Source organism: Heterocephalus glaber, unplaced genomic scaffold, assembly GCF_053883595.1.
Source record: "Heterocephalus glaber isolate CG9 unplaced genomic scaffold, H.glaber_assembly_v1.0 deba00001781, whole genome shotgun sequence".
Taxonomy (NCBI): Eukaryota; Metazoa; Chordata; class Mammalia; order Rodentia; family Bathyergidae; genus Heterocephalus; species Heterocephalus glaber.
The window spans coordinates 2,384,433-2,397,655 of record NW_028258467.1 but is presented as its reverse complement, the minus strand read 5'-3'; the positions used below and the strand labels follow the sequence as shown (position 1 = coordinate 2,397,655).

At 42.4% G+C, this 13,223-nt stretch overlaps 1 pseudogene; it reads left to right on the top strand.

Annotated features, from left to right (window-relative positions):
- Positions 1–8,978: 8,978 nt before the first annotated feature.
- LOC101711327 (NADH dehydrogenase [ubiquinone] 1 alpha subcomplex subunit 12 pseudogene) lies at positions 8,979–10,234 on the top strand (annotated as a pseudogene).
- Positions 10,235–13,223: the final 2,989 nt, after the last annotated feature.

The following is a 13,223-nucleotide window of genomic DNA, read 5'->3' as shown; positions in this document are numbered from 1 at the left end:
TCATAAAAAAGCAGTTTACAACTGATTGTTAAGCATGAAAAAAAATACAATCTTATAAACAAAAGGCAAACTAAAATACACTGATTGCAGAGGGGAGAGTAGTGGAAAAGTGGAAAGGACTAAGGGTACAGAGGAGGGCAAGGCAAAGGGAATAGTGGGGGTGTGGAGATCTCAGTATGTTATGCATGTATGACGTATTAGTCCATTTCCCATTGATAGAGGGTGTATGATATAGGACCTCCAACTAATCTAAATACTGTAAGGGAAATATTCTAACTCCCAACTGCTAGATATCCGAAATGTTGAGTTCATGTTCTCTAAAATCAAAGAATGAATTCCAGGAACAATGGAGGTTAAGAGTAGGAAGAATTTATTGAGAGAAAGATAGCTTCTAAGAGAGACAGAAGGGGAACCAGAAAGTGGGTTGCCCACCCACCTCCACTCAAAGGTGTTTCATTGAGCAAAGCCACAAGGTGAGGATGGTATAAGATGGGACAAAAATAAAGTTAATAGGGTTATAAGTGTAACAAATGGCTAGGAGGGATGAGACCACCGAGCAAGCTTGTGAAAGCAAAGAGGTACAGACTTTATTCACCTGGGCAGAGGTGGAGGGACGGCAGGCAAGAGGCGGCCAGCCCCAAACAAAGAAAAGGCAGAAGGCTTTATACGGCATTGGAGAGAGGTCTGGCACATCGATCATGCATAGGGGTCAGAGCAAATATTTATGGTTGGGGTCCATGCAGCCGATCAAGGCAGGTGTGTGGATATTTTCAGGTGACTTGGCATTGAAAAGATGCTATACTTTGTGGTGGTTATCTCTATATTGGGAACATTCCTCCTGTGTTCTGTGTCTCAGATACCACAGCTTTTGTCGGGCAGAGACAGCACCTGCATTGGGTGCCTGTTTTGTTGTGGTTTTTTATATCTTGTCAAAATGTAGCTTGGAATTAAAGAGCATATCCATTAACCATTTCACAACCAGGTCAAGCCTGACAATGAGTATAGTTGTTTAAGTAATATTGATCCAATGGGAAATCACAAGGTGATATTATAGACAGCTGATTTAGATAGAAATATTTTAGGCAGTCAGATAGGGCTAGGTCCTCGAGAGTCAAGACAAAGGTGAAATACACCACTGCTGTGGCTGGAGACATATTGGTTGGAAACCAGGCCTCACGATAAAGACAAGATGACCAGACCTGCATACTTCTCAAAGAACAAACAGTGGGCCTAATGAAGTCTAGATAGATATCAGCTACCCTGGTGGGTAAACAGAGACCTGTGGACCCACCACTTCCTAGGAGAAGTCTTTGTTCTTTCCATCCGAGCTTGTTCCCTGACTTGTTTCTCAGTTGGATCACTATTACCTAAGTGACCACACTGCTGCCCCTCAGGAGCTTTCCTATCAATAAATACCTTCCTACTCTTTTTTTTTTCTTTCCAGAACCCAGGATCGAACTCAGGACCTTGCACTTGCCAGGCAGGTACAGCACCACTGAGGTATATCTCCGGTCCTATCTTCCTACTGTTAACCTCCATTGTTCCTAGAATTCATTCTTCGATTTTTAGAGAACAAGAGCTAGGGGCCAGGGATTTAGCTCAGTGGTTCCGGTGCCTGGGTCCCATCTTCCTACTCTTTTTTTTTTTTTAATTCTTTTATTGGTACATTGTAGGTATAGAACACAATTACATTTCTCATTGGGAATTGTACCTTTACATAATGCATCTTGGTTCTTATTTTTTCCCCATTCCTAGCCCTCCCTTCACCCCCTCCGCCCTTCCCTATTTACAAAGACTTTATTTCCATTTTTTCCATTTCTTATCAATTTTTCCTTTCCCTTCTTTCCTTTCCCCTGCCCCTCCCAACTCCCAAATTTAAAGACCCAATCCGAAAATGGGCATCTGAAATGAACAGACATTTCTCAGACAAAGAAGTAGTAATAGCAAATAAATACATGAAAAAATGTTCAACATCACTGGTCATTTGAGAGATGCAAATGAAAACAACGCTTAGATTCCACTTCACTCCAGAAAGAATGGCTGCTATCATGAAATCAACCAATAACAAATGCTGGCGGGGCTGTGGGGAAAGAGGAACCCTGCTCCACTGCTGGTGGGAGTGTGGACTGGTGCAAGCACTGTGGAAATCAGTATGGAGATACCTCAAAGAACTAGGACTGGAAGTCCCATTTGACCCCATTATTCCACTGCTGGGGATCTTCCCCAAAGAATTAAAAGAATCATACCACAGCGATATATGTGCACCCATGTTCATAGCGGCACAGTTTGTGATAGCTAAAACTTGGAAACAGCCCAAATGCCCATCAACTGGAGACTGGATAAAGAAAATGTGGTTTTTTTATAAAATGGAGTACTACTCAGCCATAAAAAATGAGAAATTAGAGATATTTATAGCTAAATGGGTGCACATTGAGGCGATGCTCTTAAGTAAAATAAATAGGACACACATGTGTAAATACCGACTAGTTTCTCTAGTGTGAGAAACTGAAAGTGTAAATAAGGACTAAATGTATAATAGGTAATGTGAAATAGGAAGAAAAGGAGCAAAGGGGAAGGAAGTGGGAGGGCTAAGGGAAAGGATAGAAGGGAATGAGATTAATATGAGAAAATGGAAAAATAGGAACAAAATCTTTGTAAATAGGGAGGAATGGAGGGGTTAAAGGGAGGGCTGGGCAACGATGAAAAATAAGAACCAAGAGAGACTATGTAAAGGTGCAAATTTCCAATGATGAATGTCATATTGTATACCTAAAATGTACCAATGATTAGAATGAATAATCGATAATGCAAAATAGGAAGAAAAGGTCCTATCTTCCTACTCTTAACCTCCATTGTTCCTAGAATTCATTCTTCGACTTTTAGAGAACAAGAGCTAGGGGCCAGGGATTTAGCTCAGTGGTTCTGGCGCCTGCCTGTCAAGCACAAGGTTCCAAGTTCGATCCCCAGTACCAAAAAAAAAAAAAAAAGAACTAGGCCTATGAGACAGGTTGAGAGATAAGAGTTTTTCATATTTCATGCCCATTATAATTTCCTCTATCAGTGGGACAAAGCTATGGTCAACCAGTAAGATTTTAAGTATAGTTGCTTAGGTAATATTGATTAAATGGGGATCAAATGAGGAAGCTAGTCATGTAGTAAGCAAGCGTACATGTTGAGAACAAGGATTTCTAGGAAGGAATGGGCTGAAGAGATTTTAGTCCCCACCAAGGTGATTGATAGCTATTTAGAATATCAATCACTGCTGTTCATCCCTAGGGGAAGTATGTGAATGTGGTAGTTCCTCTTTTTCAAATCCTGGCTTTCAGTAAATGGGCCTCAATTGTCTTCTGTATTGGCTCTCTGAAGGGCCTGGTCTTGCCTCACCTGTGTTATAATATTTTCCACCTATCTTAGCTGTCTACAGTACCATCACTGACAAAATATCCAACAGCTACAACATAAAAGAGAAGTTTACTTTGGCTCAGTTTCATTGTCTTCAGTCTGTGATTGGCTGGCTCCAAGGCAGAAATCACATGGTTGAAAGGCCTGGAGGAGGAAACCTGCTCATTTCATGGTGATCAGGGAGCGGAGACAGAAAGGAGGAGCCAGGATAAGGGAATTATATGAGCATTATACAATTTTTTTTTTGGTTGTTTTTGAGACAGGGTCTCGCTATGTAGTTCAGGCTGGCCCTGAACTCACTATGTAGCCCAGGCTAGCCTCGAACTCTAGCGATCCTCCTGCCTCTGCCTGCCTAGTGCTGGGATTACAGGCCTGTGCCCCCATGCCCAGCAGTTCATTATATAATTATATGAACATTAGACATGGTGTGAGTATTATAGATTACCCTTGATTTATACAATCAGTGCAAGTGGAGAAAAATGACATATAAATAAAATTTGTACAAATCAAAAATAAAAACCTGAATACTGTCAGGTAAAAGGCCAAAAACCAAGACCAGACCAGACCACAACAACCCTTTATTAGGGAAACAGATCTGCCGGGCTGTCTCTGAACAAAGGAGAGACAAAAGCAATATGGCCAGGACAGCAAGTGCCTTTTATAGGGGCTTGTAGGAGCTGAGGTGGGGTTGAGTGAGGTAGTGGCTAGGGACTGGAGAAGCCTGTGATGTCACTAGTTGCCAGGAGGAGAGCAAGCATCAGGTTACTCTTTTGGTGGGAGTAGGGGCGTGTTGAAAAGAAGGTAGCTATTATGTACAGCAGCCACCCTAAATTGAAGGGAAATCTATCAAATACCCTTCCAAGTCATGCCCCCAGTGATCCATCCCACTCAGGCCCCACTTCCTAACAGAACACTCAGCCAGGAACTCATCAATCTACTGATGGGCACAGCACCCCCATGATCCACCCACCTTCTCAGAGTCCCACTTCTGTTGTGTTTTTTATTTTGTTTTGTTTTGTTTTTTTGGTACCAGAGATCAAACTTGGGACCTTGGGCTTGCAAGGCAGGCGCCGGAACCACTGAGCTAAATCCCCGGCAAAGTCCCACTTCTGAATGCTAGATATAAACCATAATATATAAATATGCCAAAAAGAAACCCATGATTCTGCATAACTAATATGTGCTAATAAAAAGTAATTTTTTAGCAGTACTAAGAAATTGAACCCAGCACCTTTTCACTGAACTACATCCCCAGTTTTTGTTGTTGTTGTTGTTGTTGTTGTTTGTTCGTTTATTGCTTTTTTAAGACAAGGTCTCCTTATGAAGTTCAGGCTGGCCTTGAACTCACAGCAAATCCTCCTGCCTCAGCCTCCAGAGTGCTGGTGATATAGGGGGAATAGATGTAACTCCCAAACCTGTGAAGAATGAATTCTAAGAAAAATGGATGTTAAGAGTAAGAAAATATAGGGCCGGGGATTTAGCTCAGTGGTTTCGCCACCTGCTGCACAAGTGCAAGGACCTGAGTTCGATCCCCAGTACCAAAAAAAAATTAAAATTAAAGCACAAATTTAAAGAGAAAAGTTTTAACTAGAAAATGAGAGAAAATGGTAAGGGACTTTAGCTTGGGGAGCTGACAAAGGTTAGGCTGTCCCTTAACCAAGAAGAATAAGAAAAATAGAAAAGTACTCCAGCTTGAGCCCCTGTAGAGGGACAGACATGAAAAAGACCAGACTGGCCACCTGCAAAGGCAGAAGGCTGGCTTTTAGGGTTTAGCTGATGGGCTGGGGTCTGGTCCTCATCATCTCAGTCCTAGTTTCGTAGCTCTGGAATCCTCACAGCTGAGGAGCTGTTCCATTCCCAGGAAATGATTGTCTATTCCTGGTTTCAGTCACTTGGGGCTCTGCTTTTCCTGGAATCAGGTGATCACAGGTTTAGGACCATGGCTGGAGTCTTCCGAGCTAGCTGAATGTCCCTGTAAATCCCTTACCTTGGTGTCCTCAGTCTTGAAGAGAGATGAGATCTTGTAAATTCAGGGCAATCAACCCTGTTTTCTCAACTCTTAGACACACTCCCTGAATGACTAACACACTTGCATGCAGAGCCAACAAGGGATTTGACCCTAAACTCCATAGGAACAAAGATTCCCAAAAAATAATCAAGCTTTGTTCTGCTTTCAGTTACCTAGAAGACATCTGTGGGCCCAAGTGAAGAGTTACTGTTTTTAGCTTTTTTTTTTTTTTTTTGGTACGGGGCAATCAAACTCGGGATGGGGGATCTTTTGTTTCAGGCAGAACCACCAAGCTAAATTCCTGGCCCTTAAAAGGCTTTTAAGTCACTGACTGCTTAAGAAAAAGCACAAAAAGTTTGATGACTGACAGGGTAAAGGCCCAGGACTCTGCCCATCTCCCAGTCCCTTGGTGGCCTCTGACTAAGTCGTGACTGTGTCACTACCCCCCACTGTTCCCCTAATCACCCTCCTCTCTCTACCCCCAGTGCCTCTCCTGCAGTCCCACCTCTTGCTTTCCCTCTCCCCATTTCCTATCCCCTGAGTTCACCCTGCTTCCCCACCGTAACCTGTGCCCCTACTCAACCCCTTGCCTGCACCCTCCAACCTCCACCTCCAACCCCACTGCCCCGTGTCCCCTCCCAATCAAGCCTTTGCCCTACTATCCCCACCCCTGCCCCTCCTACCTGTACTTCACTGCATTCCCTTTCACCCTCCTACCCTCGCCCATGCCCTCCAGTCTTCCTTCCCCAGCTCCTCCCCTCTTCTCCCCTGAGAGGGGAATAGTGCCAGAGAGAGGTTATATCCAGAGAGCAGATATAGTTCATCCTGACACACCACCTTCAGCAGCCATCAGCAGGTGTAGCTTGTGCTGGTGCAGGGGGAGGAGAAGGCGGTGCCCCACCTCCACTCCCACCCGGGGAGTGTAGGCACCTGGGAGGCTCGACTCCTGGGCCCTGAGAGCCTGCCTTGGGTATAGGTTTCCCCACTTGCTCTGGAGTGGGACTGTACTGAAGACCATGCTGGACATCCTGCAGACTCTATCCCTGTCGCTGAGTGCTGTGAGTATCCTGGGTGACCTGGGCTGGCCAACGCACCCACTGTCCACCCTGTGTTGTGGGGTGCTCCTCCAGTGATATGCCTGAGACCAATTTAGGCTATACATGGTGAATTTGCTTGTGGGAGGGGCCCAAATCCTGCCTGATGTTTCTCAGTAAGCCGCAGCAAGTCTGGAAGACCATGGTGGATGGGGCACTGGTGGGAAAGGGTGGCAAATGTACTGCTAGGTCATTGGCTTGGCTGCAGACACCGCAGGAAGGCAGGTTGGAATAGGACTCTCACTGTGCTTACAGGACATTCATAAGGACCAGCCTTGCTACAACATCCCTGATGTGCCCTATCGGATCACAGTTCCTGACACATATGAAGCCCGAGAGGTAGGCCCTACCTGGTCCCTGCACTAAGGCCTGTTTTCACTACCATTCCCTGAGTTTATCAGGGCAAGTACTTGACTACAGGAGGTCCCTCTGTACCCAGCAGTTTAAGGTGTGAGTGGTCTTGGCTTTGTTCCATAGTGAGGACACTGAGCAGTGCTGGAGTCCTGCTGCAGAGGGCAAGGGCTAGCCTTGGCTTTGCCTGCCTCCTGACCTGTGAGTTTCAGATGTGTTCACTTGGAAGTGCACCACCTTTTTGCTGTTATGGTAACAGAGTGACATAGCTTTGGCACTGACTGACAGGCAGAGTAAATAACTCCAAATGAGGACGATGAACTGGGCATCTCCTCTCCCTGACTCAGTCTCAGAGCCCCTGCTATTGCAGGATAAAGCTCAGCTCAGCTCAGCTCTGTGCTCCTGCAGTCTGGGACAAGGACATAGAAACTCATAGAAAACTCACCTGGTTAATCTGAACAGGATCCAGACCAGCTGTCACTGGGGAGTTTTCTTGTGCTGTGATGTGGCAGACGTGAGGATATTTGCCACCTGGAACAGCTCTTCCTTTAGTTATTGACCTGGAACATGTTGCACTGTGCGTGCCCCTATGATATAGGTCCTGCCACACAGCCTTGTGCAAAAATTACAGACCACAGTGTATGTGACTTCCTGTCCCCTGGAGCCTTAGTGTTAGAACATGATCACTATTAGGGCTGCTATAGTCAGGTACCAAATGTAGGAACAGGCAGAACACAGTGCATGCTGCAAGTGGTGCTTGTAGAGATGGTATTTCTCAAAAGCTCGGTAGGGGGAGCCACTTCTCTATTAAATTGGAAGACAGATGAACACCTTTTGACCCTGGCTCTGATGGGGAGCATTTGCATTTGCTGATGAGGATGTTTTGGGGGTGTTTGTTTGTTTGTTATTTTGTTTGCTTACTAACTTTGGGATAAGCCACGTTTCCCTGAATCTGAATTTTTGGAGTTGCTGTTGCACAGGACTTAAAGCAAGGTTTGAATGAGGTTAAGTATCCCTCATTCACAATGCACAGAACCAGAGGTGTTTCAGATTCTGGATTTTTTCAGATTTTGGAATATTTGCATATACATAATGAGATGTTTCAGATGGGACCCAGGTCTAAACACAAAATTGATTTATGCTTCATGTACACCTTATGCACGTAGGCTGAGGGAAATTTTATACAATATTTTTAGGGTACTTGCTCTTTTACTCCAACTCATTACATGAGGTCCAGATGTGGAATTTTCAACAGTGGTGTCATATAAGCACTCAAAAAGTTTCAGGGTTTGGAGCTATTCAAATTTCAGATTTTCAAATTAGAGTTGCTTGACCTACACTCCCCATGCAGCTGATTGGGAGAACATCTAACAATCTAAGAACAATCAGGGCTGATTGGATGAACACCTAAAAATTATTCATTTTTCAAAGATCCTGTTTAACTCTCAAATAACAGAATTTGATGTGGCGGGGTTCCCTTTTTTTTTTTTTAAGATCATCTGAGATGAGTGGTCAAAGGAGCCTTTTGGTTTTCTTGTTCCCTTAAGAATATTTGGAATTTCCAAGGCAGGTGATGGTGACAGTAATTGTAATGCTTCATATTTGTCTGATATCTCAACTGTACTATTCATAGTTCTAAGGAAACATTTGAGTCTGGTAGACTTTTGTGGGAGATCACCCAGTCAGTTAGGGACACCCAACCCTGCCTCTCAGAAGAGGACTGGGACCCTGGGCTTGGTTCTTGTTTTACAAGTATCTTGGGGTTCCTCATTAGGTTATTTGAGCTCACTCTGTTTTTCTAATGGGAGCATCGATTGCAATAAGCTTCCCTCTTCCCTCTGTTTCATTGTGTCCCATAGGTTCTGATGTGTTATACTGTCATTGTTCCAGAAATTGTTTAATTTCTTCCTTGATTTTTTCTGTGACCCATTGTGTGTTCAGGAATGTGTATTAAATTTCCAGGTGTTTCAAAATTTTCTGTAGTTTCTTCTGTGATTGATTTCTAGTTTCATCACACAATAGTCTGATAGTAAACATGGGGTGATTTTGATTCTTCTATATTTATTTAAGCAGGCTTTGTAGACTAGTTCGTGGTCTATTTTGGAGAAAGTTCCATGTGCTGCTGAGAAGAATGTGTACTTTTATTGTAGTAGAGTAGAACACTCTATAGATATCTGTTAAGTTCATATGTTCAAGAGTGTGATTCAGCTCTAATGTTTACTGATTTTTTTGTTTAGTTGATCTATTTGCATAAGTGAGGTATGGAGATTACCTACTATGACTGTGTTAGTGTTTATTTGATCTTTTATGTCCAGCAGTATTTGTTTTATGAAGATAGGAGCTCTATTATTCAGTGCATATATATTTACAAGTGTTAGCTCTTCTTGTTGGATTATTTCCTTAACTAGTATATAGTGACTTTGTCTCTTCTCCTCAGTTTTAGCTCAAAGTTTACTTTATCTGAGAGTAAAATTGCTACCCCTGCTTGTTTTGGAGGTCCATGAAATATTATTTTCTATCCTTTTTTTAGTCTATGAGTATCTTTTTGGATTAGATGAATTTCTTGATTGCAACAGACTGTTGGATTCTGTTTTTTATTTAGTCTGCCAATCTGTGTATTTTATTTATTTATTTATTTATTTTTGATCTGTGTATTTCAGTTAGGGAGCTGAGGCCACATCGAGAGTTATAGTTAGGCTTGGTGGCATATGCCTGTAATCCCAGCACTTGAGAGGCTGAGTGAGGATTACCATGAGTTTGAGGCCAGCCTGAACTAATAGTGAGACCTTGTCTCAAAAATTTAAATAAGTAGGGGGCCTGTGGGACAAGATGGAGTTGGTACAGGTCTTGAAGTGTGGGCTGCAGCAGGTCACTGGCCACGGCGGCCTGCATGGCTTGCTGTGAGTTTTCTTCAGGGCCAATGATGTGAGGGTCGGTACATTGGTGGGAGAAGACAAATACGGCAACAAATACTATGAGGACAACAAGCAATTATTTGGCCGATGGGTTATATACACCACCGAAATGAATGGCAAAAACACTTTCTGGGATCCGGACAGAAGCATGGTGCCTCCCAAGTGGCACCGCTGGGTTCACAGTATGACTGATGACCCTCCAACAACTCACCCTCCAACGGATCGTAAATTCACCTGGAGAAACCATAAGTTCAATGTGACCGGCACTCCAGAACAGTATGTGCCTTACTCCACCACTAGAAAGAAGATTCAGGAATGGGTCCCACCTTCCACACCACACAAATAAAGACGATGAGAACCAGCTGCAACCTGTAAAATACGGGCTTTCCATGGAACTGCACTTTTACTGTCTACTGTTAACTTGATTAAAATTGTTTCACCAGGGAAAAAATAAATAAATAAATAAATAAATAAATAAATAAAAACATTGAGAGTTATTACTGAGAGGTGTTGATTTATGCCTATCATTGTGCTCTTTTTCTGTTGATGACTCCTCTTTCTTTGTTTCTTTGTGTGTGTGTCTCTCTCTGTCTCTCTCTTTATTTCATTTCTTTTTTTTTTTTCTTTTTTTGGTACCAGGGATTGAACTCGGGTCCTTGCGCTTGCGCAGCAGGCAGCGAAACCACTGAGCTAAATCCCTGGCCCTCTCTCTATTTCTTTCATTTCCCTTCCTCGGTGTATTCATTCTGGCTTTGTTGGCTTTGTTGGCTTTGTCATGTCTGTCTAGGATAAGCCTGAGTATTTTCAGGAATGCTGGTTTGGTGTTCATAAATCTCTTGAGTTGTTCTTTTTCACAGAATGTCCTTATTTCTCCATCTTTTTTGAAAGAAAGTTTTGACAGATATGTTAATCTGGGTTACTGGGATGATAGTTGTTTGCCTTTAGGATTTAAAATACTTCAATCTCTTCTGGCCTTTAAAGTTTATGTTGCGAAGTCTTCTGTAATCCTAATGGGTTTACCTTTATATGTGATTTTTTTACTTTTCTCTGACAGCTTTTACAATTCTTTTGGGGGGGGTTGGGGGGGTTGCTTTTGCTTTTTTACATCTGGCATTTATATTGTAACATGTCATTCATTGTAGTTGTTTAGTCTTCTATAACCCTCCCTTATATATATATATATTTTTTGAAATATTAAAAACCGTTAGTTATTTATTTGTATGCCTATATTACAAGCGTGTTTATATGTGGTATATATTTGAAATATAGCTTACTTTTTCATTCACAAATAACCATGTTTACATATGATATTCAAATATCACATTTCAATTCATCATTTGACTTTTTTTATTAAATTCTTTTATTGGTACATTTTAGGTACACAACACAATTACATTTCTTATTGGGAATTGTACCTTTACATAATGCATCTTGGTTCTTATTTTTTTCCCATTCCTAGCCCTCCCTTCACCCCCTCCACCCTTCCCTATTTACAAAGACTTTATTTCCATTTTTTCCATTTCTCATCATTTTTCCTTTCCCCTGCCCCTCCCACTACCCCTACCCCTTTGGACCTTTTCTTCCTATTTTACATTATCGATTATTCATTCTAATCATTGGTACATTTTAGGTATACAATAGAATGACCTTCATCATTGGAAATTTGCACCTTTACATAGTTTCTCTTCGTTCTTACTTTTCACCCTTGCCCAGCCCTCCCTTCAACCCCTCCAGTCCTCCCTATTTACAAAGATTTTGTTCCTATTTTTCCATTTTCTCATATTAATCCCATTCCCTTCTATCCTTTCCCCTAGCCCTCCCACTTCCTTCCCCTTTGCCCCTTTTCTTCCTATTTCACATTACCTATTATACATTTTAGTCCTTATTTACACTTTCAGTTTCTCTTTCCTTACACTTGTGAAGGTATTTATTATGATTTCTGCAAACAAATTTATTATCCCACGTGTGCTATCTTCTAGTTTGTCTCTAACTCCAGTTAACCTTAGGTTGGTCTTCCTGTTGTCAGGTAGTTTCTTTAGAAATGGCTCACCAATCAAAAGTATTCCAGGTCCTTCTTGCCTCAAATAAAGAATTGGACAAGAGGGCCGGGGATTTAGGTCAGTGTTTCAGCTGCCTGCCTCATAAGCGCAAGGACCCGAGTTTGATCCCCAGTACAAAAAAAAACAATAGAATTGGACAAGATAAGCCAAAAGTTTATTTGAAAAGTGTAGCAGGCCAGGGATAGTGATGCATGCCTTTAACCCTAGCATTTGGGAGACTGAGGCAGGAGGATCACTGCAAGTTTGAGGCCTACTTGAGGCTACATAGTGAGTTCAAGGCGACCTTGAGGTACACAGCTAGACCCTGTCTCAAAAAAAAAAAAAAGAAAGAAAAAGAAAAGTGTGGGGTGAATGGATATGGGAGAGACCAGCACTGCAGAGAGAATTTGAGCAAAACGAGAAAAAGAGGATGAAAGCAAAAATAAAAGTACACACTGTAGCCAGGGATTTAGCTCAGTGGTTTTACCACCTGCTGCATAAGCACAAGGATCTGAGTTCGATCCCTGGTACCAAAAAAAAAAAAACAAACCAAAAAATGACCAAAAAAAAGTACACACTGTATCTGGAAAATGCAATGTGCCTATCATGAAAATTCATGATAGCAAGCTCCTGTAGCCTCCATGGCCTTCTTTCATGCCTTCCACATTTTGTGGGCACTCTGGAGAGTTCTACATACTGGGTCCTGGCATTGCCTTGGGATTTTTTTTTGAGACGGGGTCCCACTATGTAGTCCAGGCTGGCCTTGAACTCATTATGTAGCCCAGGCTGGCATCAAACTTGAGACAATCCCCTTGCCTCAGCCTCCCAAGTGCTGGGATTACAGGTGTGCTCCACCATGGCCAGCAAGTTCCATTTTTCTGTTTTTCTAAGTTTATATTTTTCTGAAATGGCATCACCTGTTCAAGGTTGTGGTAAATTCTACTTTCCTGTTAGGTTTTTATCTCTCAGAAATGATATAGCCTATCTGCCTGGAAGAGGAGTGCTGCAGTCTCTCCTTACACTCAAGTCTATTTCATTATCCAAAGGCACTTAGTCCATCTTTAAGAGATGCCAAAATCTCAATAGTTCCAACATTGCTGAAAAATCCATGTCCAAAGTCTCTTCTGAGACTCAAGGCAAACTCTTAGCTGTGAACCTCTGTAAAAATAAAAAACCAAATAAATACTTTCAATATACAATGGTACATAGTAAACATTTCCATTCCAAAAGAGAGAAATATGGGGCTAGGAAGGAATGGGACCAAAGCAAGACTGAAATTCAGCAGGGTAAACATTAAACCCTGTAGTTCCAATATCTGGCACCTGGGGCAGGTGGTGGTGAGATGTGAGCTCCAAAGGGACTGGCCATCTCCTACCCCTACAGCATTGCCAGTTGCAACCTTCATGGCTTCTGT